At 45.0% G+C, this 27,726-nt stretch overlaps 1 long non-coding RNA gene across 1 annotated transcript; it reads right to left on the reverse strand.

Moving 5' to 3' along the window:
• Window positions 1–6,644: 6,644 nt before the first annotated feature.
• On the reverse strand, window positions 6,645–23,801 carry LOC126534500 (uncharacterized). The gene is made up of 3 exons (XR_011895545.1): window positions 23,588–23,801; window positions 6,796–6,932; window positions 6,645–6,730 (listed from the first exon to the last, which is right to left on the reverse strand). It is a non-coding gene; the product is annotated as an uncharacterized lncRNA (long non-coding RNA).
• Between the last annotated feature and the right edge of the window lie 3,925 nt (window positions 23,802–27,726).

Here is a 27,726-nt window from a genome sequence, read left to right on the forward strand (position 1 = left end):
CTTATGTACTGTGGTAGTAATCAGTTGGTACTCGATTTCGCAGCCGTAAATGGGAGGTGGTGACTTTCCAAGGGTTAAAAAATAACAAGAAAATTCATGTGTGCGCGATGTTTGTTGTAAAAAGGTAAGATACTTGTGTGTAAACCAGGGATCACGGGCATTATCCATGCTTATGCATCGTTAGGTGGCCAGCCTGTGCATCTTTTTTGTACCGTTGACAAAACTAGTCGATTTCATGAAGCTTGCACGGTAATTAACTGCTTATATGTCGTAAAATCAGTCAGGGCAGCGTGTCGTCTCTTTAGGTGACTTGGTCTGTGTGAGAGCACTGCTCTGTCCAAAATTACTTGGGCCTGTTTTGCTTGGCAAAATATCTACATATTTTGTCTGCTTGTGAACATCTTATACAGGTTACCGTATTTTTATTTGCAGAAGGCAATATTGAAGACTCGGTAAGCGAAAACGCTAAGTGAATGCTAGCACCTGTTTCCATATTGATAATATTGGCTATTGATACTGAGAGATCATTAATAATTTTACTTATGAATCTGCTTAGTTTACTGAACTTTTAAAATTGTTTCACGATACTGTTTTTTAGACGGCGCATACAGATATATGCGGCCGTTTCTTTATAAATTGGCGAAATATGCTTGCATTCATGTCATGCTTAATAAAGTTAGGAGATAACTTAGGATATATATTATTGGCGTTGATAGCTACAAGAAAAATGACTGTGCGGTAGGGTATACCGAAATACCCTCGACAACGTCTATAAACCTACCCTTCAACTCACGGTGGAAATTCATGAAAAACACTCCACATTCGTCGTTTTCGCTTTGGTATACCAATGTCTCATACGGGGTCAGAATTTCTGAAATGAAAATGAAAAAAGAAAGAAGGCGAGCAATTTTTGCTAGAGATGGAGCGCTTTTTTAACATCAACTCTATATTTTGCATTAACATTGATCTTGATATCATGTCTACAAATATCCAGGTTTGTAATCTTAAGCCAGTCGCGATAATACCATATATTATGATATTAACTTGCTCCATTAATACACCTTTTAATTACATTTAGGGATAATTACTTTCACTGATAATATGGAACAGGTTTCACCATAAATTTTTAAGCGAGAAAACAGAATAGAACAACTCAGAGATTCTGCAGCATATGTCCATAAATTATTTAAAGAAAACGGCCCTTTGTTCTTCGACCGAAGCTCAGGCTGTCATGCTACCGGCTGATTACGGCCAAGACGCTTTCATTTCGGCTGAAAGTTCTTAAGAGGAAACTTTAGCTCGGGCCCAACTCCGACGCGGCCTATTCTAATTCATGTAGAACGCGAAAACGTTTTTCTGAGATAACTCCTGTGCCGATTTTAATTAAATTTGTTGCATTTGAGAGAAAAATTTAAATTCTAGTGACTGCTGGAAGTGGAATTTCGATTTCAGTTTTCAAATATTTACCAGTACGAATAAAATAGAAGCACGAAGTTTACAAATTCATAGCTCTGCATCAACAACAGATAGCGCGATTCTGTAAACGGCATCCATTAGATCATTCAAAACGGACAAATTCTACATGTCATATTATATCCCATATGAATTTGTTACGTTGGCTACAAGGGTTTTGCAAAAGCTGTATTTTCATATTACTAAATTTTTGATATTCATATGTAACGTATCAATTTTGTTCGCTTTATATGTCCTATTAGATCCAATTCACAGAATTATATTATCATTTTTCGTTGTTGAGTTAGAGAGTTGTAAATTTGATGGTTTTGTTTTTTGAAAATTTTCGATTTTTGCCAGTATTTATTAAACCATTGACGACATAACTCGAAAATTGGAAACCGACAGTCACCAGATTTTAAGTTTTTCTTTTAAATGCAACAAACCTCGTCAAATTTGGTGCAGTGGTTGTCGAGAAAAACGAGTTCTCCTTTTACATGTATTTGGATAGGAGCACGCGAGCTAAAGCTTCCTCTTAAGGAACTGTCAGTGCTAGGTAATATCTACAACAAGGAGAAAGTTAAACCTAAGGCGTGAACCTACAATGGTTGGTGGTTGCACTTATGGCAATCGCGACAAGAGGAAAGACAGCAGATGAACGTAGGGAAAAGGCAACGGGGAAGCTGTTTAAGCTCGAAAGACATTTATATGTGCTAACTTCACTAAGCCAAACTGTCTCCTCATGCTTTTTCTACTGCCGCCCTCTATGGTGCCATGCACAATGTCTCCTCCGCAAATATGAAAAAAACGTAATTCGCTCAAAACCCTCTTTAACTTCTAAACATGGGCATTATTCACTGATGATCGTCCAATTCAACCTTTTTTAGGGTCTGCAGGCCAAACTGCGTAACCTATAGCCATCTGTCGAATTATCTCGAAGGGAAACAATCGCATCAGCAGTTACTGAGTGTACTTTATTAGGATCTCAGCCCACCAGGTAGTATGCGGTCAACAAGCATGAGCCACACTTGTAAAAACTTTCTTGGACCCTTTAGAATTTCACAATGTTGTTATTTAGGACTGCACTGCGGAGATTAGTTTCAGGCTGTATTCCCAAGTCTCGGATCAAAGCAATATAAAAAAATGAATTTGTTTGACCATGGCGAGATGCAGATATAAGTGCAAAAAGCCGTAACTGACCGTCCTGCTCTTCAGCTCGTAAGAACACGAAACCTCAGTGGCTCAGTGGTTATAACACTAGCTCGATTACACTGGTGTGACTCCGCACCATGGCGACTGCATTTAGATTGGGGAAATTCGAAAAAATTCACAGTTTCAAACGAAATCTGAAGCGCCGATTACGATAACATATTAGTATATAACTATACAAAGTAATGATAGGATATTTATGAGCTGAATGAACTTGTAAACATTCACTTACTAAACTAAATTAACAATGATAGAATGTGTAAGCTTGACTGAACGAGGACTTAGAAACAGACACACAGAGACAGTGTTGTATCTGTATGTCTCTTTCCGCGTCCCCTTCATTCGCGTATGCACATTCTATGATATATTCAAATTAACTAGCCGGCCAACGCATTGTACCTTAAATAACAAGGAAGGTTTCACACGCGCAAAGCTAAAAATGAACACATCTGGCTAGATGAGCACGGAGACTCGCTGTTCAAATGCTGCAGAGAGGAATCGCGACAGCAGTAGCAGTCTAATTGACCTTCGCGCATCTCTCACTTCAGCACAAACGAAACGTGGAAAGTACAGCGCATACCAAGCTACCGCCTCTATGTGCACTCTAAAAACATCGCAGATCGCTCTCAAGATGAGGTCCGGCGGACGCACACTTTGGCGACGTGGCATATCGCTTTCATGAAAAGAGGCCTCACTGCCGGACGATATCTACAATATCGACGAGTGACACACTTCCTTGAAACCCACGTAGAGTAGGCGAGTATATGCGTAGAGGATGAAGACGCACCCCGAGCGCTAGACAGCTAACGGCTGAACATGTGGAGCAGAAAGAGTAACCTGGAGAAAAGACTCAAGGTGCAAAGATGGAGCAGGAATATCATGCGCGAACTATACATACTCAAAACAAACAAATCAAAACATGCGGTTAAGCTCAACGAGCATAAGTATTAAGCAAGAGCGATGAGATGGAAGCCAATATGAGTCTCTCCAAAACGTGGAGACTTCTCAGACATCTCATCGACCCTAGTAAATAAAATATGCAAGCTCGTACAAACCAGGTGAGAGCGAGGCATGGCTTCGTAGGCACAGATGACGAGCTCATTAGCGAGCTCCAAGAGACATATCTTGGAAAAGCAGAGAGCGAGGTGTTTAAGGACTACGAGGGAACTCCCAACCTAGATCTCGATGCCCCCATCATCACGACAGAGATTAGAGCAGAGCTTAATAACCTGAGAAAGAGCTCGGTCGGGTCTGGACGTGATAATGAGCACGGCTTTCAGGAATCTTGATGATAAGTCCATCATCGCGTTATCCAAGTACATGAACTAGGTGTGGGAGAAAGGAGAACTCCCAAAGACATGGAAACAAGCGGACGTAGTCTTTATTCCAAAGCCAGGCAAAGTACCCAGCTTGAACAACATGCTATCAATCTCCCTCACCTCGTGTGTAGTGAAATTGATATGGGGCATGTTGTTCAAACGACACTGACTGGTTATAGGGCGGAAAAATGGTCTTTGGCAACATGAAATGGTTAGATTCAGGCCAGGGCTCAGTACACAAGATGTCATGCTCAGAATTAAGCATGACATCCTACACCGATATGACTCAACTGACACGAGGGCGATCCTAGATCTCGACCTCACCAAGGCATTTGACAAAGTTAGCCACAAGGATACAACCTCACAACTATCAAGAAGTTAGAAGGATACACGGCACAGGTCACGGGGATCTTTAGGAGAGTTGCACTCAATGGCAGGGGCCTCAAAGAGAACAGCCTCCTCAGACTCAGGCAGGCCTTTGCTACCAGCCGAATAGCATATGCCACACCGTATCTTGTGTTTAAAGAAGAAGAAAAAGAGAAAATAGATGCGATCATTAGGAAGAGCGTTAAGAGACAACTAGGGCTCCCAGACTCGACCTCGGCAGACTTCTTTTTTGAAGTGGAGGATCAGAACACGCTGGTTGAGATCACTGAGGCAGTACGAGTGTCTCAGATGGAAAGATTAGGTCAGTCCAAAACAGGGAGAAAAATCATTGAATGGGTAGGAATCCAATGCCACAAGGGTGCCCCAACTGGCAAGAAGGACATTCTGTTGGACGTGCGTAAACGCTTCCGAATTGCCCTCGAACATAAACATATGCATACTATCTACAACAAAGAAAGGAGAGCTCACAGGGCTAAGGCTCTAATAAATAAACTTAAAAACACACCGGCGCATAAAGTAGCGTATGTGGACGCCGCTTGCGGGAGGGACGGGGTAGCGGTATTGACGGTGGTTGATAGCGACGGGTGCGTTAAGATAGCGTGCTCCACGTGCACGAGGGACGCCTGCACAGCCGAGGAGGTTGCAGTAGCGCTCGCTTGTGCGGGTACAAAAGCGGCAGTCGTACCACGCGATAGGAAATTACCGTTCAGAAATTTTAGCAAATGGGTAATCTAGGAAGAGGCCCTCCGAATTCTACTCAATATCTCTTCTAAGGGGGACATAACTTTTATTTGGGTTCCTTCAATGTGACCTTCAACTCGGAGAGAACACTGGATTGGCTCGCACTTTGTTGGAATGGCAGCGTTGGGCCAATGCTGGTAATAATTTTTGCCAGAATTGTCCCATATGTAGTACAACGTAGGTGAGCTGTCTGCACTGGTTCTCTTTTACTAGGAGCCGCCATGTTGGTTCAGCGGCTCTGGCATTGCGCGGGTAAGCAAGATGTCGCGGCTTAAAACAATAACTCAGGCGAAAAACCCAGCTGATTGAAGAAGCCCAGGCGGTCAAAATTAATCCATAGTCCCACACTATGACGTGTCTAATAACGATATCTTGGGCTTGGCATGTAAAACCTCAGGATTCAAATTATATTTAATATTGTTGCACGTATTCCTGAGTACACAACGAAAATATGCGCCGGTGTCACCGTACAGTATCCTAAGCTTCTGCGATTCTGATCAGCTAGATCTGGAAAGTGTTCTTTTTTTTCCTTTTTCTTAATGCACCTGGCTTAGGCCGGCCAAGTCTTCTATTTTTTCAAAAAATCGAGGACGTACCTACGCACCACTGAAGAGCAAGAATGCTGAGAAATGATACATGTAGACTTATTCTCTAAGTACTAAATAGTCGACAAATTAACAGGCCTATACCAAATGTATGCATCAGTAGAACTATTCACTTTACAGTGGTGATAAATATGCAGTCGGAAGCATCAATATCAGACAATAGCCTAGACATATTTTCTAAAATAAAGTCCCAGCTACACAACGGCAACAAACAATGAGAGAAGAAAAGCCTATCAGGAATAACTTGATTTTTTTGTTTTAAATCTACAAATAAGAAACTAAGGAAATTTTAAGTGCACCAAAACACAGCTAACCACAGTTGTCATCCAAGCTACAACCAGTTGTTTCTTTATCTGCTTAATTTCTTTTTTTTTCATTTTATAGCTTTTACACATCAAGCAAACAATTACCCTCTTGATTTCAGTTTTGTCATTGCCTGTTGGCGTCATGCACTTGCGACTTACAAAAAGGACCCATCGGTTCCTTTTGTTCTAGCTCAACTGAAGTAACTCAAAACATCAAGGATAGTGTGATATTCATATTTTATAAAACTTTTCTTTTACTCCAAAGGTGGCTATGCAATATAGACAGCTGTCTGTCTCATTATTTCCGAAGTCACTTCCTTAATAAGATTAATGTGGCAGGGTTATCATAAAAATAATGACTATAGTACAATAATTTCATATAATTTAGGGCATGAAAGTGTTTATGATTGGAATATTCAGTGATGTAAACCATCCATGAAACGCTCTTCTAGTAGTCTAAAAGAGAAGTGTGTCACTTTGAATTATTATGTTTCGAGTTAAAGCTCTAAATAACAACTATATTGCTTTTCAATCAGGATTTAGCAATGATAAGGAAAAATATGGGCCAAAGAGTGCACTAATTATCCAAGGACACAAAATATCAACACATATTTACTTGCCTTCATTTGGAACTGTCATTTCATGGTACGGGAGGCTGGTGTCTTCACCAGCCCAATGATACGAGAACTCGACTGCAGTGGATGTTTTATTCCTAGTCGCAAAAGAAATTCTTGTTATACATACGGATAAAGTTTATCTTCTTCGCGAAAAACTTACGTATGTCCTTTAGATATGTGATATCTGGTAATGCAGGCACCGAGCTCATATACGTATTCAATACCATCCGCTTTGCATGTATCGTTAGTTCTTTCAGTGCTTTGATATACCCAAATTATTTCAGTTGTGTTAAGGAACTGAAAGCAAGTTCATAATGAGCAAACAAAAAACATGCACTTCATATTATGAACTTTTTTAAGAACAAGTATCTTCCAGATTCCATCCTAAGTTCCTATCCAAATTTCCTTTCCAAAGACCCTATCCTATCCTATCAAAGAGCTATCCAAAATTAATTTGACGCAACTTCATCCACAACCAAGTAAGAGTGTGCAAGATTGGTATGGAAGTCGAGCAAACAAAAATGACCAATCGATTGAGGAGCTGCTTAACGATTGACTGCGGGGACTAAAACAGGAAGCAAAAGAGCTTTGCACAGCCACGACAATATTTTGTTGACAAGTTGTAATATTGTATTTCAAGGCCTTGCAGGTGTTTCGGCATGGAGTCTAAGTTATGTTTAATATTTGGTTAGTACGAAAAATGGCATGGTTGCTTCAGGATCATTATATAAACAGTTATGACGTAAATAATTATTTATTTAATTGAATGTTTTTTCCTAAAGGCGTTGTTATAGTAGGAAACCCTCAGTACAGAGATCTGCTGATCAACTTTCAGCTTTTCCAGGTACTTCCGGACGTAGTCCACCGGGTCATGCTGGTAGTTCTGGGTTTTGGCGACGTGCCCCGGGCTCCACGTGGTAACCACAAAATTGAAGCAAGTTGCTTGTACGTGCGTGTATATCTTGCAGTTGATCGTCTTGCTCCGAAGCAGGAGATTCAGCTGCAATAGGAAGATTTAGCATTGGGCTTCATCTCCGTGGATGGTGTTGTCATTATAGACCTACGCCTTGTTTGCGGATAACAGTAGGCGCTGCGGATTTTCTCCAGGCAGTAGAGCACCGTCGCCTAAGCTCCACCTAAATTTGCCGCCATCGCTTGTGCGCTCGGAAGGCTTCTTTTTTCAGTATGAATGTTACGTGCCGAAACCATGATTCGACTGCGATGCAAGTGTGCAGAATACAGAATTCGACTACAGAATAACTTGCAAAACCTAGGCTTCATGAACATGCACCCAATGCACGTTAGACTGGGGCTTTCCATTTCGCCACTATCGAAAACAAATTGCGCTTTAGCGTACGCGAAATAGAATAAAGGCGGTTTCGACTTTCTTGCGGCTCATTCAGCTTTAATCGACTGTTCTGCCCTTTGCCCTTTACTCTTTGCTCGAACTTCCTCTACTCGCGCATATTCGTGCCGAACTGCCGAACAACTTTAATACGACCGCCTTCATCCACCTGCCGCCTAAAGCCTGGACTTTCATCGATTTGCTATCATCTTTTCCTGTGCCTGATGGTGATTACGTCGCCACACCTGTTCCTGATGTCCTTTCGACGTGCAAGATCACTGTGCCCCACTTCGTCGCCACCGTCACCGATAATCGGACATGCCTCCCTATCGTTTATTTTGGCATGACAAAGGAAGTTCCACCCCAAAGGCATATCGGTTGCAACGCTCCGTGCTATCGATGATGACCACGTCCCGATGTTTCCCGTAGACGTTTGCTCAAATTCTTCACCATGCCCAAAGGAGGCTATTTGACCTGACGTAAAATTTCGTCCCATGATTGCTGCGGACTTACTGCCTGAACAAGCAGCAGCTTTGTGTCGCCTTTGGGTTTCCTACCACGATATATTCCGCTACCACGATATATTTCCATTTCGCAACTACTGAAAAAAATTCACTTTAGCGTACGCAAAATAGAATAAAGGCGGAAGCCTGCGCGTTCGCAATGCATCAAATAAATTTGTTGGCATTCTCATTCGAAAGCGTTGCTAGTTCCTATTACTCGATTTTCGCCACCAAGGGTTATTGGTTAGCTTTAAGTAATACCACAGGTCATGGGTATGACAAATATTGGTTGCGTATAGCACATAATGCTTGACAATGCGATTGGTGTCGGCGCAAATCAACTGGCCTTCTCATCGTCGTTGGGGGGAATAGGATACGAGAACTACTACACACAAGTAAGACTAGCCGACTATCAGAGACGGTGCGTGCACGCTTACTCTATGCGAGACGACACGTCGTTGGCTAGTTTTCTCGCGATTACGCCAGCCGCTTAGCACTGGGCATCCACCGTAGTGGCGTAGTGGTCTCGGCGCCGAACTTTTGAGCCCAAGATTGCTGGATCGAATTCTGTCCGCGCGGCCGCATTCCGATGGCGTTCAAAAGCAAATACCCACGTGTACCCAGCACTGGGTGCATGCGAAACAAGCACAGATGGTCTAAATTAGGCGCAGTCCCCCACCGCGACTTGCCTTATACTCATATTGTCAGCTTGTAGAGTTACGGTGAAGAACGGCTCACTGTCAAAGCTCTGAGTTATAAATTTACCTCTGAAATGGGTGATCGTATGCCCCCCCCCCCCCCAAAAAAAAAGAACAAAAAATATACAAGTACCACTCAAGCACACCGATAGCGGCGAGCAAAACCGTCCATCGTCGAAAACCTAATCAGCGGGTCAGGCATGGGCATTTATATATTGATACATGCATATTGCGTGTTTCTTGTGGCCGATGCACGCGGACACCCCGACGAAGACGACGAACGCTCTCTGGCTCTCGAGCTGTCTGCTGGACTGGCCAGCGCTGCAGTTACCTTTTGTAAATATACTTTGTAAATTGGCTCTAGTCTTAATGCTTCGTTCGCGTAACATTTTGTTGGAGGGTGCCGTTCCCCGTCTTCGCCACGGAGCTCCGCCACTGCCACACCGTGCTGCTTTAATCCATGGCTCCCGGTGACGACATCTTGTCGCCTTCTACTCCTGCGACCTCGACAACAACGTACGTTATGGTTACCAATCCACACGATCCTGGCATATTCTCCGGCCAAGATAATGTCGACGTTGAGGACTGGCTCAACCTGTAGGAACGCGCTAGCTAAAACAACCGCTGGCACTGTACCATTATGCTAGCCAATGTCCTATTCTACTTGCGCGGAACTCCTCGTGTCTGGTTCCGGACACACGAGGACGAGAACTCGAGCTTGGATGCTTTCAAGGAGAGGCTCGTCGACCTCTGGAAATCCCACCGTTCGGCGGCTGGCAGCTAGAAGAAAGCTTGCTGCCCCACTTCAGTCTTCTACTGAATCGTATGTCTCGTACATACAAGACGTGCACGCTCTTTGCCGGAATTGAGGTGAAACAGCGCGAAAAAGACGAGGACACAAGGAAACAAATACCACAGACAAGCGCTGGTCTGTGGTATTGCCGGAAAGTCGACGAGAAAATGGCCGAGGTTGACAAAGTCGGCCACGTACTCAAAGTGATCGCAGACGACGCCTTCAACTTGTTGGTCTTCGACAACATGTCGTCCACATCGACGTCATTGTCAATGAATTCCACCGCTTTGAGGTAGCCAAGAGCCGCCGAGTCATTCCATAGTTCTCTAGGCGGTCTAACACGGCTGCGACGTCGTCTTGGGTTGACCTTACCGCTTCACCACACTTAGATGAGCACGTCACACTTATTGTTCGCCGCGAACTCGAGGCTACAAGTCCTGCGCCGTTCCATTCACGCCCAATCGAACCCACCATTGATCAACCAGCCCTAGCAATCTCTCTCATTCAGGCAGTTGTACGGCAAGAATTGGCAAACGTATATTTTCCTGCTGCCTGCTTCTCTCGACCTGACGCCCGACCGGTAATGACTGCTCCGCCTCACGGCCGTTTGCATTCCCCTCCCAAATACCGCAACCTTACCGAGTGGAGAACTCCGGACGACAAGTCCATTTGCTTCCGTTGCCTCCGCATTGGCCACGTCGCTCGCCACTGCCGCACCTCCTGGACGTCGCCGCATTCGAGCTTTTTTGCCCCGCCTCCTCGCCCATATGACTACACGCGCCGTAACTCGCCTTGCCGTATGCCTTCTACTTCTGACGTAGCCATGGATGTCAGTCGTCCTGCTCGCTCACCGTCGCCTCAACGCCATCGGCCCCCCTCGCCCCAGCCACGCCGCTATTCGTCGCCGACCAGTTATGGAACATCCCGGAAGGCACACTAGACCATGCAGCTGCGGGAGGTAGTGCTGCATTATCTTCGTTGTGTCGAAATCTTCCATTGACGCTCCCAACGAACCATAACTTGCTTGATGCTCACGTCGTCGTTGTCCCTTTGACGGCGTTAACAGATACTGGAGCCCAGGTGTCCACAATGAGTTGTAACCTCCATCGTTGACCGAGGAAAGTTCTCACAACTCCTACTACTCGAGCCATACGCGCGGCCGATGGCAGCACTGTTGACATCACTGGAATGTGTACTTCCCGTACACGTATCGCCGGCAGCCACGTTCCTCTTCTTTTTACAGTGCTGACCAATTGTCCCCATGATCTAATTCTCGGACTCGACTTTCTTATATTCAGCTTTGATCGACTCTTCTGCCAGTACCCTTTGTCCCGAATTTCCTATATTAGCGCATATTCGTTACGAACATCCGAACAACTTAAGTACGACCGCTTTCGTCCGCCTGCCGCCTAAAGCCTTGACTTTCGTCGATTTGCTATCACCTTTTTCTGTGCCCTATAGTGATTACGTCGCCACACCTGTTCCTGATCTCCTTTGATGCGAAATATCACTGTGCCTCACTCCGTTGTCACCGTCACTGATAACCGGACATGCCTCCCTGTCGTTAATTTTGGCCTGACAAAGGAAGTCCTACCCAAAGGCATATCGGTTGCAACGCTTTGTGCTATCGAAGATGATCACGTCACGACGTTTCCCGTAGACGTCTGCTCAAATTCTTCACCATGCCCACAGGATGCTATTTGCCCTGATGTAACATTTCGTCCCATGGTTGCTGTGGACTTACTGCCTGAAGAAGCAGCAGCTTTGTGTCGCCTTTTGGTTTCCTACCACGATATATTCGACCTCAGCAATTGCCAATTGGGCCATGCTTCAGTTGTTAAGCATCACATAAATACTGGTGATGCCAGTCCTATTCATCGCCGGCCATATCCAGTTTCTGCTTTAGACCGTAAGGTTATTCAAGATGAAGTGAACACGAGGCTTGCCAAAGGCACTGTTGAACCTTCGTCGAGCCCTTGGGCGTCGCCCGTGGTCCCTGTTAAAGCGAAAGATGGCACATGGCGTTGCCGCGTAGATTATCGTCATATAACCTACCTTACCAAGAAAGACGTCTACCCCTTGCTTCGCATTGACAATGCCCTCGATTGTCTCCATGGTGCCAACTACTTTTCATCAATAGACCTGCGCTCTTGTTATTGGCAGATTTCTGTGGATGAAAAAGCCCAAGACCGCGTTCGTCACTCCTGATGGTCTATATCAATTCAAACTAACTCTTTGCTTGAAGGGTTCTAATGGTCAACGTGCCTCTGTTGCCTAGACGACGTTCTCGTATTTTCCCCTACCTTTGAGACACACCTTGAGCGCTTATCAGCTGTTCTTCAAGTTTTCCGCGACGCTGGGCTCCAAATAAATTCCTCAAAGTGTCACTTAAGTCGTCGGCAGATTGCAGTGCTGGGCCACCTCATCAACGCTTCCGGTATTCAACCAGACCCGGACAAAATTCGTGCTGTCATGTTTTTTCCTGTAGCTCAGTCTGTCAAGGCCGTCCGAAGTTTTGTAGGACTCTGCTCCTACTTCCAACGCTTAGTAAAGAACTTCTCAGCGATTGCCCGACCTCTTACTGACCTTCTGAAGAAGGACGTGCCGTTTATATGGGGTCCCGCTCAAACTGCCGCGTTTACCAACCTCACCAACATTCTCACCACGCCACCTATACTGGCCCACTTTGACTCGTCCTCTCCTACAGAGGTGCGTACCGATACCAGTGGTCACGGTATCGGAGCGGTCTTAGCCCAGTGCGAACAGGGTCAAGATCATGTTATCACCTACGCTAGCCGCCTCCTTACAGCAGCGTGGCGCAACTATTCGATTACAGATCGTGAATTTCTGGCTCTCGTCTGGGCGGTTTCCGAATTCCGCCCGTACTTGTACGGCACGCACTTCTCTCTAATCACTGACCACCACACGCTCTGCTGGCTTTGCTCACCTAAGGATCCTACCGGCCGGCTTGGTCCTGGGCTCTGCGGCTGCAAGGATATTCCTATGCAGTAGTGTATAAGTCGGGCCGATTACATCAAGACGCAGACTGTTTATCACTCTATCCTGTTGACGAACCACCCGCCGATCCGGACCTCGGTACCAACGTTTGCGTTTTCTCCGTTTCTCAGCTGCTACACGTTGCTGAAGAGCAACGCCGTGATGCCACTTGGCGCGCCATCATTGATGGGTTGAAATCTTCGCCTTCTGATTCGTCCCTTCATATGTTTGTTCTCGGGGATGGTGTATTATACCGGCGCTATGTACGCCCGACGGTCCTGCCCTACTCCTCGTCATTCCTAAGCACCTCCGGTCAGCTGTTCTCCAAGAACATCACGATTTACCAACGTCAAATCACCTTGGCGTCTCCCGCACGTACGACTGGATCCGCCAACGCTTCTTTTGGCCAGGCCTTGCACGCTCCGTCCGCAAATACGCTGCGGCATCTGAAAAATGCCCGCGCCGAAAAACACAATTGACGCTCCCTGGCGGGTGCCTTCAACAGCTCGACATTCCTTCGGCACCGTTCTTTCACGTTGGCTTGGATTTACTTGGCCCTTTCCCGCTATCCACGTCTGGCAATAAGTGGGTCGGGGTGGCGACAGATTACGCCACGCGCTACGCCATCACCAGAGTGCTTCCAACAAGCTGCGCCACAGATGTCTATTTTCTTTTACGTGAAGTGATTCTGCAGCATGGCGCTCCACACCAACTACTCACAGACCGTGGTCGGACATTTCTTAAGTCATCACCGACATGCTGCAGTCCTGTTTCCCAAGCACAAGCTGAATAGGTCTTACCATCTACAGACTAATGGTCTCACTGAGCGTATGAATCGCACCATAACAGACGTACTTGCAAAGTACGTCTCGTCCGACCATACTGATTGGCACCTTGCCCTACCTTATGTAACTTTTGCATATAACTTTTCGCGTCACGACACTGCCGGTTGATCCTCGTTCTTTCTGCTGTTCGGCCGAGCACCCAAATTGCCACTGGACGCATCCCTTCCATCCGTCGCTGCAGAGACCAGCGAGTATGCACTTGACGCCGTCACTAGGGCAGCCCACGCACGCGGAATTGCCCGCGCTCGCCTCTTGACCCCTCAAGACAAGCAACGGCGCTTGTACGATCACCAACACAGAGGCGTCCACTTCTCACCCGGATTTCTGGTACTCCTGTGGTCCCCGACTTGTCACGTTGGCCTGTCAGAAAAACTCCTGCCTCGCACAAAGACCCGTATCGAGTGCAGCGGGCCGTCACTCCAGTTACGTACCTATGGAATTGACCCAGTCAGTACCAGTGCATCATCTGCCCCAAATTCCACTGACGTTGTGCATGTCGCACGCCTCAAGCCATACTTTTCTTCTGTTATCACCTATACTTAGATGCCCAGGGGTGGTACTTCGGCTGCCGGGGTAATGATACATGCATATTGCGTGTTTCTTGTGGCCAAAGCTCGCGGGCGCCCCACCGAAGACGACGAACGCTGTCTGGCTCTCGAGCTGTCGGCTGAAATGCGCAGCGTTGCAGTTACCTTTTGTAAATATACTTTGTAAATAGTCTCCTGTCTCACTTCTTTGTTTGCGTAATAATATGACTCATAGAAGGTTCCATTGTATTCGACGGTGCCCGCGTGGCTTCCAGAAGGTACTACACCATTTGCGTCACACATACAGTCACATTGCACAAGGTTCGGTGACAAAAGATACGAATAGCGATGATTTTTGAGGAACTTCCAATTCATGCAGGCTTGTCCGGCGCCGCCTGATAAGGTTTAGCATTTGTTAGCTGTTCTAAAGCGTTCACCGGAGAAAGATAAACACATGCACCTGTCAATATCGTCGTTTGATCACGAAAGTTCCTTGAAACAAATTTTGGTTTGTGTTTTATTAGGCACTCATTTACAGAAGAGGAGCACACATTCGAGCTGTATTGTTCGATTCATTACTATTTCATGTTTAAAAAACTGTAGTCCACTTATATACCACCGTGAGCAGGGATGAAAGTGACCGGCTCGGTTGGGTGACGGTGCCGGCGAGGAACTGGCCCTGCAGTGACGCCAACTGTGTAGGCCTGCGCTTTGTGCGCTGATAGCCGCGGTCTTCCTATCACTCCGGCGATGTCCGAAAAACTTGTCATTCGTCCGACGTCCGGCAGGAGGCCGCATTTTGTTATAACTTTCTAAAAATCGTTCGCGTCACTATTGGGACGGCAAGACGCATAATCATGCCGCCTGTCGCATGCTCCTGCTTGTAAAGCCTGGCTGACATCTCCCTTTCATTCAGGATTGCTTCAATGACGAACTATGTATAGTTTATGTTGCGTACGAAAATCTGTGAACAATTGTAGGCGCGTTTGTTGACATCCACACAGCAATCAATGCGGCTGTGACCGTGCAAACTGTTTATGTGAACCTCCGTTACGCTATTCGTCGACTAATTGGGTATACTTTAAGTGCGTCTCTTCACTCCGCATACATTCAAGGCTAATCTTAATCTAGCCTTCGTACAGTGGGGAGAGAAATAGTACTGACCAGCTATAAATGATCCTACATACTCACAGCTAATACATGCCACGCAAATTAATATGTTTGGAGTATGATTGATGAGCCGGTATCGAAATATAATTTTCGCCTGACCTCCCAGCGGCCCATTGCTTGAGACGGTATTTATCAACAGGAAATCTGTGAAAACTTGAACTTCTCACGTCTTTCAGCACAACCAACCTCGATGCAGCTCGTCGGCACACCGCGCTTCTTTCGCTGTACACCTTTGAACCGCACGCTCATCTGCGAAAACCCAGCAGCGACTGAGGCTGGCCCACTGGCGACTGAAGTGACCTCGCGAAAGTCCCTCCCGGCGACAGTGTCACTGCATCTTAGTGGCGTAGCGCTCTGATGGAGCTCTACACATTGGTCTACATATTCGCGCGTAGCCGCACCCAAGGCGAATGCTGCTTTGCGAAAGAAAGAACGCCCAGGCAGCTACAGCTCATCACGCGAGCGTACTGAAGAGCGCCGCCTCTGGCACTGCAAGCGTTGGCCTTCGATGGCGGATGAGGTGAGAGCGACGGAAAATCATCGGCGTTAGTTAGGCCCGGTGAAACATTAGAGAAAGTTAGGTTGCCGTTTCTTCTTTGTTTCCCCCAGAACAGCATATAAACACACTTGCTTAGCCGGAAAGCTGTACTTGCGGACAGCTATCCTCTTGCATTGAAGACAAAACTACGAAGGGAAAGAGCGCACATGACCCTACACTCCGAAGTATAATACTAATAGCGCTTGCTTAGGCTGGATAATAGAAAAAAGAATAGTATTTTCGTATATTAAAGTAAGATACATAAGGCCTCTCTCAGCGTTAAACTTCGTGGAATGCTTCATTCTCTCCTCTCTGTACAGCGAAATGCGAAACGATTTCCTGTAGGAGGTAACGTAGTTAGCATCTGCTCCGAATAGCGTTGTTAAATTCTTCCATGCTACCTGACGCCTTGACCCATGTGTAACTTCCATTGAGCCATGTATTTTTGGCGTCATTGTGACTGAATATTATCCACATTTATAGTTGTACGTTAACGAGCGCTGTAGTGTCGGTTCGCGCAACTTTCATACCAGTAGTGTAAGGATTGGTGGCGGTCTGGCTTCAGAGCCAAGTCCATTTAGTGAGGTACTGATGTGTTGCGTACTTCGCTTTGTCGGTCCGGCCAGCCAAAGTAACCCCGCGCTATTTGGATCCCCTTACCCTCCGGGCTTAGGCTAACACTCGTCTCCGCTCGGGTTCACGCCTTCGCTTGTTTGTGTGCCCGTGTGGATGGGGAAAAACATCGCTGTCCAACTTAGTGTAGGTGGATTGCTTCCAGGGGCTTCCGGTGGCTAGCCGACAGACAACACAAACCAACGCGCATGGTAAAACAATTGAGAAAATGGTAAACGCTATTTGCTGGAGCTGGTAATGTTTTAAACTACATATCTCTTCCTGCTCCTTGATTGCCGAGTTCTGCGCAGCATTACTGAACAGACAAACAGAATTTCATCAGGTGGGGTATTACTCGTTGCTCAGTGGATACCTTCACATGTAGGAATCGCCGGAAATGAAGACGTTGATCAACTGGCTTCAACTTGCGCTAATAAGAACTCGGTTTCCTCTTAATTTTGTGCAGGCTTGATGACGCTCGTCTGCTGAGACGTCATCAACTACTGAAGCAGCATCCCGAACAGCGCGTCGCAAATGGAACGTTCCAGACCCTCGGTCACAGTCAAAGCTTGCCTCGTCACGCTAGCGAGCTAGCGCGACTACTTAAGCTGAGGGTTGGCTGTGTGACCGTGTGCGAACGTTTATACAGACAAGGACGTGTTGCCAGTCAATCGTGTGCGTTTTGCGGTTGCTGCGAGATACTTCAGCAATTGATATTGGAGTGCCCCACCTTCAGTGCGCAGCGCATCTCGCTAGTGACGGACTGTCGTCTCCTTGGCCTGTGGTGTACGACACTCGACGAATGTTTCTACCCCAGTAGTTGTGCGCCTCGACGCGGTCAGGCTCATCGCGCCCTACTTAATTTTCTAGATTGAACTAACTTAGATTCACGTTTGTAGTTCATAGACGGTTTCTTTTATTTAGCATTTCTGTGTTTCTGCCACCTCCTTTCTGAAAAGCAGGCAGTGGTTGTGCCCCTTCCGGGGCACAACCTGCTCCTCACTTTCCTGCTCCTCACTTTCCCTTTCCTGTCAAATATATGCACATGTTTTCCTGCAACTTTACATTCGAAATATTTCAGGATGCAGTTACACATTCGCTTCCTCTCCGTGACAATATTGCAGGAGATAATGACATAAGACCTATGCGGAGAGCGTTTACGGCTTCGTGATTTTTTCTCTATTGCCGATAACAAGAAAATGAAAACATTGATATGACCGTACAGAATGCACTAGTTATGCATACCCTTGCCTTATTTCTCCACCTACAACAGCAGACCATACTTGTCAAGCAATGTTCCCACTACAAGCATAGATGCAATATCTTTGAGTTCCTCCATCTTCTTCTGCGAAGCTTCGGCTTTTCAAATTTTCATCGTCACATCGTAATCACATATTCTTTTTCTATATATGCGACGTTTGTGTTTGCTTTCACACAATGCGCAAGCAACATATGCGCGGCATAATAAATTTTTATTGAACAATACATGGAATGCGCTTCAGATTGCTCTGTGCAACAGAACTCGGTATCGTTCAAAGTAGGATTAACTCACTAATATACTGCTATGTTCCCGTGCGAACTGTTTGAATGGCGTTCCCCTATACGTGGTTCATATAATCACTTTTCGCTTATGTAATAAAAAGAAGCGATTGTACGGCAGCGCCATATCATCTGATACCACGGAGAGATGCGCGGCTTATCACAGCGCAACGTTAGAGTACAATCAAGCATATGCAATTGCTAAACGTACTTTCTTTGGCGATACACAACCTTTTCTTTTACAGTGCAACCCTCGTAAGTTCTGGAGTATTGTTAATCGTCCGAAAAATAAAAACAGTGAACTTTGCAATAAACTTGATTCAGCGATCGCAAGTGACAGGTGCTGTGAAGCCTTGCGGGACGCTTTTCGAATGCATTTCTACTGACAACTGTAACGATTTACCAACACTAGCTCACCCTTGGCTTCCTTGACTTATTCGACATCATCATTGATCAATTAGGGCTTTTTATCTAATACATAAAATAAAAACTTCAGCATCTGGCATGGATGGAATCGCTCCTCAATTCCTGAAGCAGAGGCATTTATTTCTCGGTGAATTTTTTCGTAGCTTTTTTTTTACAGTCATTCCAACATGCTTCAATACCCAGCAGTTGGAAGGCGAGGACGCTGATGCTGTGCATATGCCAGGTGTCTCATTTAATCCTTCTAATTACGGGCCCATCATTTTGACCAGTATTCCATGCAGGCTTTTCAAACACGTTTCTATTGAAATCTAATCGTAAATAACTTCTCTCACAAAAGTAAGCATGGTTTTAGGAAACAACACTCATGCGAAACTCAGCTACTTTTGTTTACTAGCGGCTTACTTTCGGCATCTGTCATTGGTTTTATTACCGACTGTATTTTCCGTGATTTCCAAAAAGCCTCTGTCACCGTTTCTCACCGTTTGTTTTTGCTAAACCAAATTATGCTAAATATCGACTCTAATTTACCGCAGTGGGCTAAATGCTTCTTCTCCAAGAGAACCCATCATGTCTCTTCTAACGGCCATAATTGCGCCATTGTTCTGTCACATCCGGTGTACCGCGAGGCACCATCCTCGGAGCCCTATTGTTTGTAATTTACTTTAAAGACTTTCCCACCTGCATTATATCAACATTCAAGTTATTTGCCGATGGTTGTGTCCTCTATCGCGTAATAACTAACCCTCATGATTCTTCTCAACATCCATCTGATCTTGACAGGCTTAGTTCTTATTGTTCATCCTGGTGCATGAAATTGAAGGTTAATAAATGCACAATAATGAGGATTTCCCGAATAACTGCTCACTACTATGGCCTGTTTATTTCATTACTAATATCAGTTGTCATCTTTCGATACTTGTATATACCCAGGTGTCCTCATAGATAAATATTTATTATGGAATACTAATATTAACTACGGTATAATGTTTGTAAACAGGGATAGGGTGCCTCAGAAAGGCTGGCCAACGTTTCGATAGGAGGACCTATCTTCGTCAAAGGCGGCCTCGCCATCCTCGGCATGTTGGTTTTAAAGGGTTAGTGCAGTGACGTCACGTGTGGGTGTTGTCGCTGACTGCTGGTTATAAAGGGAGAGACTTCAGAGATAATGAGCGCTGTCGTCCGACGTCTGTGAACTTCGTTCCCAAGACGAGGGGACAAGAGCGGTAGAGTGGGAAGGCGGGGCGAACAGAAAAGAAAGAAAAGCAGAGAAAAAAATGGGGCGACACCAAGACTTAAAAGAAAGAAAGAGAGAAAGAACAAGAAAAAAAAATAAAGAAACACGGTGGCATGCGAGGGCGTTGGGGAGGCGAAAGGTTAGGGAGCATTCATGGGTGTCGTTGGCGGCATGTTTTTGGGGCATTAGAAGAGCCGGTCAGGCGGTCAGTGCGCGAGTAACACAAGAGAAAAAAAAAAAAAAAACATGAGTTGAAAGAGTGACTTGACTAGCATAGCAGCAATACGTCGAGTAATTTTGAAGTATTTAAGACGGTGACGAGGAGTCTGCAGTGCAATGTATGGGGTGGCTGAAAGGCAGCGGCATGGTCTTTCAAGGGGCATTGTCCCAGTCGCTCAACGTAGGCGTCGTTACGGCAGCATCTAGAAATAGCGATGCCCGAGCTTGAGGCGCCGAAAAAGGCATATTGACTTAGGAATACTGAGGGTGTTTTAAAAATATATATGAAAAAAGTAAAAGGGAGGGGGAACCGAAACCGGTATAACAAATAGGAGGGCGACGTTCGCAGAAGCGGGTGGGGCCAAGTGTACATGGGAGAAGGGGGTCGTACAGTTGATATAAACGTAAAAACCTGAACGAGTATAATAAATTCAGTAGTAGGCATGAAAACATTTTCGAAATGGAAGAGTAGATGAGGTTAAGAATTAATGTTAGCTTGTGGCATAATGTGTTTTGTGTCTTGGTTGATGATTTGGGAATTTCAGATTTAAGTTACCGCTTTTAAAGATTCTAAGTTGCCACGTGCCAAATTAATTCCCGTCGGGTATAGGCAATTAAACTTGTGTATGAGGTATGATTCCGTAGATTTCCTTTTGCGAGGGGAACGGAAATTTGTTTGTAGTATATACAGCCTTGCTTTGTCAAATATATAACCATGTTCATTAAAGTGGCTGGCTACTGCTTTAGGTAAATTGTGTTTTGTGTCCGCGTGGTGACCGTTGAATCTTGTATGAATTTGTTGTCCAGTCTTACCTATGTATTGTTTGCTACAAGCGGCACATTTTAGACAGTAGACTACGTTGCTTGATGTGCAGGTGAAAGTCGAAGTCACCTTGTGTGCGTAATTCGAGGCTGTACTTTTTACTCTAGTAGTAGATTGAATATGTTTGCGTGTAGAGCACCTGGCGCACCTGGCGCGGCCACAGGGACTGGTTCCGAACTTCCTCTTTGTGCTTAGTGTGGCATGCAGAAGAAAATGTTAAAATTTAGTGTTGCGCCTGTCGGCTACTCTGGGCGGGTCGGGACAAATCCTATTAAGTTTCTGGTTGCTGGTGAGAATTGGGTAGTATTTACTGAGGATACTATTCGCGTTTGGGTGTGCGTTTGAGAACGTAGTAGTAAGGAGAGGCTCTGTTGTCCTTGTGATCCTCGGGCGGGGCTTGAGGACCTCGGCTCGATCGAGTTTGGTTGCAGCAGTGTAGGCTGTTTGAAGGTCACTGTTTGGGTGGTTCCTGTTTGATAGAGTTTCTTTATGGTGGTCGAGTCTATCTATGTAGTCTTGGTTTTCAACACAAATGTGACGTAGTCGTGTGGCTTGGCCTTTAAAGATGCCTTGTTTGCAATGTCTGGAATGGTGGCTCGTATATTCTAGGTCCTGTTGTTTGTCGAAAGGTTTCCTATACAGCGTTTTCTTTAGCCCCCCATTGTCAATGTGTATTGTTGTGTCCAGAAATTTTATGCGCTCAGTTGAGGATTCTGATGTGAATGTTATTGTTGGGTGAAAAGAGTTTCTTTAGAAATTGTACATACTTATCTAGACTGTCTTGACCATGCCCCCATGTTATGAGCATGTCGTCTGTGTGTCGTAGATATGTGTGGGGCTTGTCAGTGCAGCGCGATAGGAAATCTGTTTCTAGAATCTCCATAAATATGTTCGCGTAGGTGGATGAAAAAGGCGCACCCGTGCTTCTACCATGTATCTGTAGGTAGTAACTCTCCTCAAATTCGAAGTAGTTAGGTGTTAGAACTAATTCAAGGAGAGACAAGTAGACTTCAGTAGATTGTTGTGCATTGTGTTTAGACGGGGTTTGTTTTATCGAAGATAAAGCATGAGGGATTGGAAGGCTGGTGCACAGCGCCATGACGTCTAGTGTTGCGAGAATAGTGTTGTGGGGTAGTGTGCCTTTAGCATTATTGTCCTTTATAATTCGCAGCAGGTGGGGCGTATCTTGTACCCTGTTTACAAAATTTACACCGCGGTGTGCTATTCCATCTGTCAGCCCCTTTCTTAATATTAACTACGTCATTAACAATGTGAATCGCACTCTTGTTTTTTTTTGCCACATAACTTTGCTTTGGTTCCTGCTTTCCAAAAAACTTCATGAAACTTTGGTCAGGTTGAAACTCGAGTACGCTTCTTCAGTATGGGATCTTCACTTGTCTACACTTGTAAACGCAATAGAAGCCATCCGAAATCGTGCAGCTCAGTTCATATTTCCTAATTATTCTCACACCGCCACAATCACTTCCATAAAATATTCTATAGACATTCCTAACCTTTCTATCCGAAGGAAGCAGGCCCGCCTATATCTTGTTCATAAAATGTAATCAGTTCTGAAGAGAAACGCACATTGTTCTCGCTACCTTGTTACTTTTCATCCTGCGTCGACGACAAATTCAAAGTTCAGGTGCCGTTCTGCCAGACCTACATGTACTTCTGCTCCTACATGCCGAAGACATCATGCGAATGGAATCACCTCCCGGCCTCATATCGCCAACAACACTGAGCATGCATCATTCAAGACTGTCATTTTAAATTTGTGACACCGTTCCTCTCTGTACCGCCGCAATGGCCCTGAGAGTACAAGTGTAAATAAATAAAAATATATTGATAAATAAATGAATAAATAAATAAATAAATAAATAAATAAATAAATAAATAAATAAATAAATAAATAAATAAACAGAGATTCCTGGTTTGTGGGCTTAGCGAAACCATAAAGTATTTGTATTACTATATGGACGGTCCTACCTATAATAGAAGTACATTTCTGTAAAATAAAGTTCTGAGCTGCAAAGTGTAGGGGAGGCGAACAAAAGCAAAAAATACGGAAAAAAGGGTATTGGAGGTATGAAAAGAATAATGAAATAGTGTACCCTAAATTCCACCTACTTTTTACCCTTTCATCAACTCTGCTACTATAGGGGCCATACAAATTTTCGCCCACTTTAGCAACAGAATTTCCTCTGACAGATGTAATGGCAGAGATATCAATTAATGTAATAATTTCTTTAGAGGAAACAATGTGGAAAATGAGAATAATGCCATTAACGTAATGGAAATATTAATATTATGGACACTCACGTAGTAAAAGTTATGTGATTTCTAAAGTTGAGAAAGACCTAGCGCAATATCAAGCATGTTAATAGGAAGTGCTGCCTCTACCGTAGATGAGTAAGCTCATTCTCGCGACTAAAGGAATATCAGCTTCGAAACAAGCAATTTGCAAAAAATAGGCCAAAATATCGTGAAATTGCAACAGGCTACACAAATAATGTCTATCATTATTACGTATTGCAGGTTCTACAATATCATACGCGGTTGTTTATTTGGAAGCGCTCCTTAAAATGGTGCTTAGTTGGACTGCCTATTCTATCGATGTGAGGAAAAGCTTACCTGACGCCATGGCACAAGACATACAGAAAAAAACGAAAATAATTTTTACCTTTAATATGTCCCTATATTCTTCCTTTTTCGGTTTCTTTTTAGAAGGCTTCTTTACCGTTGCCGTCGTTGTCTTCGTGTTATGCGTACCTACACTCTCTTTACTGTCATATTCGTCGTAATCTGTCTTGTAGCCTTCCACACCTGCCTTATCGCCGCCCTCAGTCGTCACTGACAGTGACAAATTAAGCATCGAAAGTAGTACATCGAAACGCATTGCTTCTGTGCTGACTGAGATTGAAGTCCGTTGTATCTACCCACACTTCAATATATACTCGCATGTATTTCTTTTATGATAACCTTTTCTATCTTCACTGGCAGATGAAATTCTATTGGCTGTTTCACAGGTCACTGTTTTGCTGTTTTGGCATTCAGGCTTTTTTGTACATTTTTTTTTATTCTCAGTGTCAAACGTCTCCTTGAAGAATGTCACTGAAGTGCATAGCCCGCTACAATTGTCTTGCAATACTGGGGGAATGCAAAAAATAGGTATTTTCAAAGTACTTTTTATTGCAACAAGAAGTTTTATACTTCTGCTATTTATGTTTGCTTTTACCGCAAGCACGCATTTAGGTTAACAAACGTTTGGTCGTCTGAGAGAAGTGTTCGATACTTGTCGGGTCGTTTCTAAAACCTTTAAATCTCTCCCACCTTTGTAATCATGCAGAAGAACACACTCACATAATGCCCATATCTGTATAATACAAAAAAAGGCCTGCATGAAAAATATTTCCGCGAAATTAAGTTAATATAGAAAGCCACGATATGCGAGCCGGCAGCGTGGTTTCATTTCCTAACTGCATGCTCACTAAAGGGAGAGTCGTGATGCTTTAAGGAAGTATTCCATTTCCTGTGTCGTATTTCATAAATCCTTGTCCCTGTTGCAAAAAGTATAACCTTGCCGGCGAAAGAAATCTTGAAATGTTGAATTGCAATGTCATGTGCTAAAGCATTGTCATTGCACACATAATCAAAAACAAATAGACCTACCTGTAGTGGCAATACCGTAAAAACTAGCAAGATGTCCTGTAATAATTTATACTGTACTCTATGGGCTGCATTCAATTTCATTACTCGCTTTCGGAAGGTGATTTGGTATTTCAAGGTATGTATATGATGGATATGTGTGATGCAGGTACCTGTGTCCTGGTTAGAATATTAATCTATTGAAGATTGCAAAGACGAAACTTTCTGATGCTCTTTGAGAATACTAACGCAGCTCGCGAAAATAAACTTACAAAGGTTTGTAAACATGGGGTATTTAGTATGTGCTGACTTCTTATGTAGAGGAGTGACCTGTTGCAGATCAGTCATATGTGCTATAGTTAGTTTAGCAAGGCGAAGAGACGCGTAGGTATAGCATGTCTTGTACCGAGACGACCGGCAACCACAGTGCTTTACGTGACAAATAATTAGGCGTTGCGAAAAGATTTGCACACAAACTCGTACGTCGGGGCCGATTTAATTAAGGCAGGGGTAAGTATATATAGATAGGAGAAGCCTTTTGTGCTTCCGCTTACATAAACTGGGAGGAGAACCAACATGACAATGAATTTTCATAGGGTTGCATGAATGAGCATTCTATATATATTCTAATACTGTGGCAGGACATTACAAATGTTATAAACACTTTTTTGAGAAACAAGAAACTTATGAAACGACGAGTAGGTCAAAGTGAGGTTAGCACTTTTTACTCAGCAATTTCATTGCTTCGATAAAGGGAAAGGGAGAATCATAAGTTTATGAATGTACAAGCTGGAGAAAAACAGTGCAAATATAGCCTGTCAGATTTACCTTTCAAAGCCGGCAGTCGTACTGGAATCCTCGCGAGGCTGTAACTTTACTTGCCAGTTCGTTTTTTTGACAGTTCGTGTATTACTTAATCTTGCACAACATAATTTTTGTTTTTGTTATATAAACGTTCTTGCACGTGAAACAAAAGTTTGCCTGTATGGTTGTTTGTACACATATCTCGAGTTATATGTCACAGCGCGCGGAAATTCTTATTTATATTTCTTTCTAACGTTGTTTCTTTATTTTATTTGCCTTGAACAGTACGGATATACTGCGTGCAATACGTATGGAGACGTGGACTCTTACCGGATGACCGCGTTTCACCGTCTAACAAATGCTATCGTTGAGCGCAGGACGCGGCTGCATGTATCGGAAGTTTCTCGAATGGTATCGATGGTTCTATCTGCTCTCTGTTGTCACGGAATCTTGTGTAATCTGATTGCATATGTGCGCGACGCGAATTGTGTAGTACCTTCTCGAAGTGATTTCTGGAAGCTTCGGTGATTTATATAGAAAGGCAGCGCACCTTAGCCGCTGATCAAATTTTCGTCCATCACTGATTGTGTTCGCGGCGAACGTTGCTTTTTGAGCGTAGCTCGCTTTTAGAGCCCAGGTTCGCTCAATAAATAGTTTCGGCATTTACAATTCAGTTGCTTTCTTCACCGTCACTACTACGTGACATTTGTTGCAGGTGTTTACGTTCATGCAGCGAACGCCCCCAAAAGGTGTGATCGAATTCCGAAACAGGTAGACAGCACCAACGTCGACCCGGACCATCGAGCAAGCCGCATACTACAAAACTTGCCCTCGGAGCACGGGCATCTACCTAAGAAGAGTAGAAGGATTAACACAAGGTCAACAGTAACCATTACAACAACGTCGCCATCAACGGCAGTATTTCAGCAACCCAGGGAGCCACCTGCCTTCCGCGGAGCTTCATTCGAAGACCCGGTGACCTGGCTCGAGACATTCGAGATGGTGTCAGCCTACAAAAAGTGGAACGCTGAAGACAAGCTGCGTCACATCTATTTATCATTGGAAGCCACTGTCAGGACTTGGTTCTAAATAGAGGGTCCTCGTTAACGACATGACACCTGTTGTGCAGCTAGTTCCTGAAAACTTTCGCAAGCATTCTCAGAAGAAAAAGGGCCGAACTTCCACTACAAGCCCGAACGCAGCTCCCTAACGAGAACTTTATGGTATCCACGGAAGGGATTATTAATCTTTTCCGTCACACCCACCCAGAAAAGTGTCAGAAAAAGAAAGTACGCCTTCTCATGCGTGGTGTAAAACAAGATCTCGTCACCGAATTGATGCGCTACCCGCCCAGGACCATATCAGAATTTGTCAGAAGCAACAACGTTTGAGAAGACGTTACGGCGGCACACCAGGCAATGCAATCGCCCCTCAAAATCAGACTCTACAGAAGTTCAAGCCCTAAGCTGCAACGACTGCCGATAGAGAATCATGCATGTCATGCGCGACGAACTACGGAAGATGATCCCAGTGTAATAGGAGGATTTATTACAAGACACTAGGCACAGTCTAGTTGCACCGGCAGTAAGCGAACGCTGATCGCGCGCACAGTCGATACGAGAGCCGCCTTTTTCGTCCTCCTCTTCACTACAATGGCCTCCGGGAGAGAAGAGGAGCCATTCCTGGCGACTTATGGCGTAGGTAGGACGAGGGGGTCATAGTACGGCTTAAGTCGGTTTACATGAACCGTGTCACGCCCGCGATGCCTATGGTCGGGTGATGGTGTCACAGGTTCTACAGCGTAGGTGACAGCGGAGGTACGGTTTATGATGTTACCGTCCCAAGTTAATTCGATTGCTGACATAGTTGAAGATGAAATCCAGCATTCACTGAGAGTTCCCGCAGTAGAGCAGGACTCGCCAAAGCCTCAGCCTGAAGCGACAACCTACGCTGCTGTCGCCCACCGTTCCGTTGCCCCTCCACGCCCGCGCCAGGGCCCGGTAACGCCGCACTTGCGTCGTCCACTGCGGCCGCCCCCAGCAAGTCAGCCCGTACCTTCGCGCAGCGTGCCAAGGAATACTGATGTTCTGCGTGCCCCCGACCACCACCGCAATGATATCACGGCGGAGAAGCGGGCTACGCCTGCTGCCGATTCCCATACCGTGAGATGGGCCTAGGAGGGTTCGCCGTCAATGTGCCGCGTTCACAGCTTGGGGAACGAGCTCGTGACATCGCCGACTAGCTCGCCGCCACTCAGCGGAGCTCTCGACGACTGTCCCGTTCACCGTCCCCAGGTCACTTCTTCTCTCCGCAATGCCGACCATACACTGGCCAACCCGGCGATCATCTCAGAGACCATATCAGCAAAAC

This window comes from Dermacentor andersoni, chromosome 7 (genome assembly GCF_023375885.2).
Source record: "Dermacentor andersoni chromosome 7, qqDerAnde1_hic_scaffold, whole genome shotgun sequence".
Lineage (NCBI taxonomy): Eukaryota > Metazoa > Arthropoda > Arachnida > Ixodida > Ixodidae > Dermacentor > Dermacentor andersoni.